The following is a 6,143-nucleotide window of genomic DNA, read 5'->3' on the forward strand; positions in this document are numbered from 1 at the left end:
AAAAAAAAAAAAAAAAAAAAAAAAAAAAAAAAAAAAAAAAAAACTCAAATCTTGCATTTTCGTTGATGAAATAGTTGAAATTTGCATATTGGCCTACAGCTGTAACCATGATAAATTCACTTGTTTTCAATAGTTTATAGGTGTGTATATTCCCCATTTTTTTGTTTCCTTATTTTTTGATTTGTACATGGTATGTCTTCTGCAAATAAACACAGTTTTACTGCATAAAATTCTTTGTCTTACCCATTTTACTGGCTAAGTCCTCTACTACAATGTTGCACAGAAGGAGTGAGAACAAACATTCTTGACTCTCCCAGTTCTCAGGGAGAAGCATCATTCTTTCACCATTAAGCATGATGTCAGCTGTAGTATTTTTACAGATACCATTCATGAAATTCAGGAATTTCTTTTCTATCTTATCTTGATTAGGAATTACTATTGATTGATTATTATTATTGTTGGCCAAAATTTTCAATTTTTTTCTAAATCCTTTAAAGTTTCATTGTAATATGATGAATTACATAGTTTGTTGAAGGTTACAGCAAACGTAGAATCTTTGGGTAAACCCAATATGGCCATAATAAATTATCATACTTTCTATAATTGTTAGGTTTGACTTGCTATTATTTAATTAAGGTGTTTTGCATCTAAATTCATCTTTATTTTGTCGTGATCTTTTTTTTTTTTTTTTTTTTTGTCCTCCTAATATATATGTCTGGATTTGGAATCTGGTCAATACTTGTCTTATATTTTTAAAAAGAGTTTGTGTAAACTTGGTATTAATTTATTCAATGTTGCATAGAATGCACCAGTAAAGCCAGCTGAAGCTGGAGTTTTCTTTGTGAGGGGAGTGTTAATTCTATATTTCTTCTCATGTGAATGTTTAGCAATTTGTGTCTTTTAAGGAATTTTTCCATTTCATCTAGGATGTCAAATTTATTGGCACAAAATTACTTATAATGTTCCATTATTGTCATTCTAATATCTATAGAATGTGTATAGACATCAACTCTTTTATTAATGGCATTACATTTTTCTCTTTTTCTTCATGTCTCTTGCTAGAATTTTGCCAACTTTATTGATCTTGTCAGGGAAGCACCCTTTGGTTTTATACATTTTCTCTATTGCTATTTTCAATATCATTTATTTCCTTATTACCCATTTTTATCTCCTTCTTTCAACTTTGCTTTATTTTGCTCTTCTTTTTTCTAGTTTCTAAAGGTGAAAGAGGAGATTATCGATTTTAAACCCTTCCTTTTTATGCAATAAGTTGGAATCATAAATTCCTTTCTTATCACAACTATAGTAACCCCTAAATTGGGATCTGTTTTTATTTTTATACAATAAGTTAGAGTCACAAATTTCTTTCTAATCACAGCTGTAGTTACCCCTAAATTGGGATCTGATGTCTTTTTAATTTCCTTTGGCTCTAAATATGTTCTAATTATTTATATTTATTGATCAATGTGTTATTTAGAAGTGCAAGTTTGATGACAGAACATTCTCACTTCTTTTTTTCTTGAAACTTTCTTTTTGTCTTCATTTTTAAGTGAGAAATATCTTCTAGGTTTGTTTTTCTATTAAGGATTTTTGTTTAGTTTAGTTTGGTTTTCCGTAAGCATTTGCAGTATTTTGTTCTATTGTCTTTCGGTTTGCTTTTTTCTGATGAGATGTCTGTAGTCATTTGTTTTTACTATTTGTATAATGTGTGGACGCAATGTGTCTTTTAATTTTTGATGATTTAACATTTTTTTCTTTATCATTGGTTTTGCATAATTTGCTCATGATGTGCGCTAGTGTGGTTTTATTGACATCTATCTTGTTTTCATTATGTTGAACTTTTTTGAACTTTTTCATCAGATTTAGAAAATTATTGACCATTATTGCATCAAATATTTTTTGCAAGTCTCCTTGCCCCATTCTGACTCTCATTACAAATATGTTAGATGTAGGTATTGGCCTATGGTTAATTCATGTTCTTCCTTTGACTACCTTTTTCTTTTTGTGTCAAGAAATTTTCTACGGATATTGTTTCAAGTACACCGATCTTTTCATCTGCAGCCTCTAATCTGTTTTTAGTATTTTCCAGTGAAGTTTATATTTCAAATATTTGATTTTAAATTCACAAAGTTATTTATACAAATATATTTTCTCTGTTTTCTATCTACATTCATTCTTTTCTTGATGGCTTTATGCATTTGTAACAGCTAATTTACTGTATTTGTCAGTGATTTCCATCATCACTGTCATTTCTGAGTCTGTTTCTATTCACTAATCTTTCTCCTATTTATGAGAAATATTTTCTACTTTCTTTACAAAGCTAGTAATTATTTATTAGATACTGACTATTGCGGCATTTATATTTTGAAAGCCTGGGTTTGTTGTAATCTTTTAACAATTGTTGGACTTTGTTCTGGCATATGTTGCAGGCAGGTTGACTGTTTCAAGACTTTTAAATAAATCTTTTTAGTGTGTATTTAAATGACCTTTGCTCTATGGTTAGTTTAGCACTATAAAAGGCAGGACACTTCTGGGATCTCTTCTAAATGTTCCACTACTCTGCTGATTATAACTTGAGCACATCCCACCACTCTGTGAGCTGCAGCATTGCCACACTCATGAAGCATCTTCCTATGCATACTCAGCTAGGTATTTTCAGCAGCTGATTCAGGGTGATCCCTCTTCCAGACCTATGCAGACGTCTTTCTCCATGTGGCGTCTTCATTTCCAGTTCCATCATTCCATAAGCCTCAATTCCACAAAATTCCATACCATTCCTCACCATTCCATAAGCCTCAATCTGTCTGAATATCATTTTCTGTCTCTTCAACTCAGGAATATCATTGTATTATGATTAGTTTATTCTTTATTGCATTGGAGTTCAGAAATTGCTGTTAACAAGAAAGCCAGAGAAAGTACAACACTAATTTTGCTTGTTTCCTTCTTTCAGGGATCTGAGACGCATGCTGGCTATTGTCAAATGTCTGGAAACAGTTGATTTGTATATTTTGTCCAGCTTTATTATTATTACTATTAATTAAGGGAAACCAGGGGATTGGGCCTATTTCCAGTTACTCCATGGCAAGAATTTTAAAAAAAATTAAAATGTCAAAGGTTTATCATTGAACCAATATGACTGAATCCAAACTACTGAGAAAAAAATAAGAGTTATAATCCAATTCCACTCTGCCCCTCTAGCCTCATATATTTTTGCTTTTTTAGTAAATGTTTTGTTCCAACCACAATGAACAATGTTTATCTTGCAAATGTGAACATTTTTATGTGTTCTTATGTTTGTATATACACATTTATTTTTCTGAAAATGTCTTCTCATTGACTTCCTCTTGCCCTGAACTGTGTGCACTTTTACCAGAGAAATAATCACAGACTTTTCTAACCATGTAATTTTATCTGTCTCCCATTGGACTATGCTGTGCATGTGTAATCTCAGGCACATCAAACTACCTCTTTTGTAGGTAAATATCTTCCCCTATGATATATATCTGGAAGACTAGATGTTCTAAGAGGGTTTTTACACGTTTAAAATATAAAGAAACTCTGATTATTTAAACATTAGTATATTTTCAAAGAAGCTATCCTAAGCATTTAATTTTAAATACTTAAACAAATGGTGAATATTCACTCAGAGAAACTAGAAAAACAAGAGCAAACCAATTCCAAATCCAAAGCTACAGGAGAAAAAAAAATCAGAGCTGAACTGAATGAAATGAATATGTGAAAAAGCATACAAAAGATCAACAAAATCAAAAGTTGGTTCTTCAAAAGTATAAATAAAATTAATAGACTGCTAGACAGCCTAATAAAAAAGAGAGAAAATTCAAATAAGCATAATCAGAAATGACAAATGGGACATTACCACTGACCCCATGGAAACACAAAAAGCCTTCAGAGACTATTATGGTGCCTCTATGCCCAGAGACTAAAAAACCTACAAGAAGTTGATCAATTCCTGGACATACATACCCTCTCAAGAATGGACCAGGGAGAAATTGGAACCCTGAACACATCAATAATGAGTTATGAAATTAAATCAGTAATAAAAATCCTACCAACTAGAAAAAGGCTGGAACCAGGTGGATTCATATTCAGTTTCATTAATTACATTCACAATATGGTACAATTTTCACCACAGAGAAGCTTAGAAATTACCCCAGTTGCACACAGCTATTCAGTGACACACTAAGATTTAAAACCTTTTTATCTCTACTCTTCCGTAAAACTTTTAGATCCAAGTTCCCTGGAGATTTATGTGGTATTTTCTCATTATTTAGATTATGAGATTGCTGAAATAGACAGATGCAAATTCACAGTCTTGCACCAGTCTCTCCCTTGGCAGGACTGGAGACAATGTAGCCTGCTTTCTCCCGTGCTGCTCTGCTCTCTCCTTATTCTTTTCTTCACCTGCTTTTGCAGTTTCTTAGTATCTTTCTTTTGTGGCTTGTTTCTCTCAACTCTCCACATCAGAGACATTTACATATTTTCTGTTATGCTTTCATCTCCTGCTAAGTCTCCTTTTAAATTTTCAGTACATTCATGTGGCACAGGTGAAATTTATTCTTGTAGAGTATGATGTTGTTGTGAACAGTCTACTGTATCAAGCAGGAAGCTTTCCCCCTTTGTCTTGTCGTTCATAAAATTCAGTGAGATTGTTTCAGGAGGAGGCATCCTTATTTAAATAAGGAACGCTCATTGCCTGCTAAAATAAAGCAATACATGGAAAAATAATTACGTCTCTTCAATGTTCCCAAATGCAAAACTATACTCAGAAAGAGGCTTAAGTTCACACCTATTTAGTATTAAAATGTCTCCTCACTCAGAAAGCTTTCACCAGGATCTCACAAGAATGACTTTTATTTTTGACTGGCAAGCAGCCTATTAATATGTTCTAATTTCCATTTCACAGATCCATTTTTAAAGTGTCAACATTGCCATGACATATTCTCAGGCGAAATTCATCATGTTTGAAAAAGTGTCACCGCTAATTCTTACCAAGTAGCGTGGACTTTACTTTGAGAGTAAAAATGCATGTTTAAAGTCCCCCAACTTCCTCTACATCACCCCCCACACTTTTATTTGTACACAGTTAGCTTTCATCAGAAGCAACCTTGTCCTTTTAATCACCTTTCTTAATATATCATTTTTATATTCTTAGTTTATTCTCTTGGACCTCCTGGAACCCATGTTCTTAATTCTGACTTCTGGGAAGCAAAGCTATTTATATAGAGATAGTGATTTGAATTTTGGATTAGGGATCTTGATCAAAGTACTGGTCACTTTTTCTTTTGGTGACCTGAAGCTTATCTTTCTTGAAACATACGTTATGATTTATACTGGTAGCCATAAACTATAACTTAGAGAGGTGGAAATACTTTATATCTTATAAAACTCCTATTTTTTAAAACTCAAAGAAAAGTGACAGCATCAGATTAGACTTGGTCAAGTTTAGCAAATGGAACTGCCTCAATCTTTCTTCCCATTATTAGTCTAAAAAGTGATTTGAATCCTAATGGCTTCTTAGATTTGTGTGCTTGTCTTATCTCTCTAGTGACTGAGGCAGAACAGTCAATATATCTCTGACATGTACTCGTGTAGAACACAGTCTTTATAACAGTCTTTCTTTGTGAAATAAAGAAAATGTAGTACCAATAAATATTCCCTTAAATAGCTCATCAAATGCCAGTTGGCTTGACTGTAAGATAATGTTAGTGTATGACCCAGAAAGTGTAATCAATGTCTTGCCCAGGCCATAAAAATGATGATTGGTTGACTTAATATATGGCACTAGGCACCCCTGCAGGAGTAGGACTGCTACCATAATCATTGTTACTTTCTTTGTCTCAAAATTTGCATCTCTCTATTTCAGCAATCTCATAATCTAAATAATGGGAACATACCACATAAATCTCCAGGGAACTTGGATCTAAAAGTTTTACGGAAGAGTAGAGAGAAAAAGGTTTTAAATCTTAGTGTGTCGGCCGGGCGCGGTGGCTCAAGCCTGTAATCCCAGCACTTTGGGAGGCTGAGACGGGCGGATCACGAGGTCAGGAGATCGAGACCATCCTGGCTAACACGGTGAAACCCCGTCTCTACTAAAAATACAAAAACTAGCTGGGCGAGGTGGC

This window comes from Piliocolobus tephrosceles, unplaced genomic scaffold (assembly GCF_002776525.5).
Source record: "Piliocolobus tephrosceles isolate RC106 unplaced genomic scaffold, ASM277652v3 unscaffolded_236, whole genome shotgun sequence".
Classification (NCBI taxonomy): Eukaryota; Metazoa; Chordata; class Mammalia; order Primates; family Cercopithecidae; genus Piliocolobus; species Piliocolobus tephrosceles.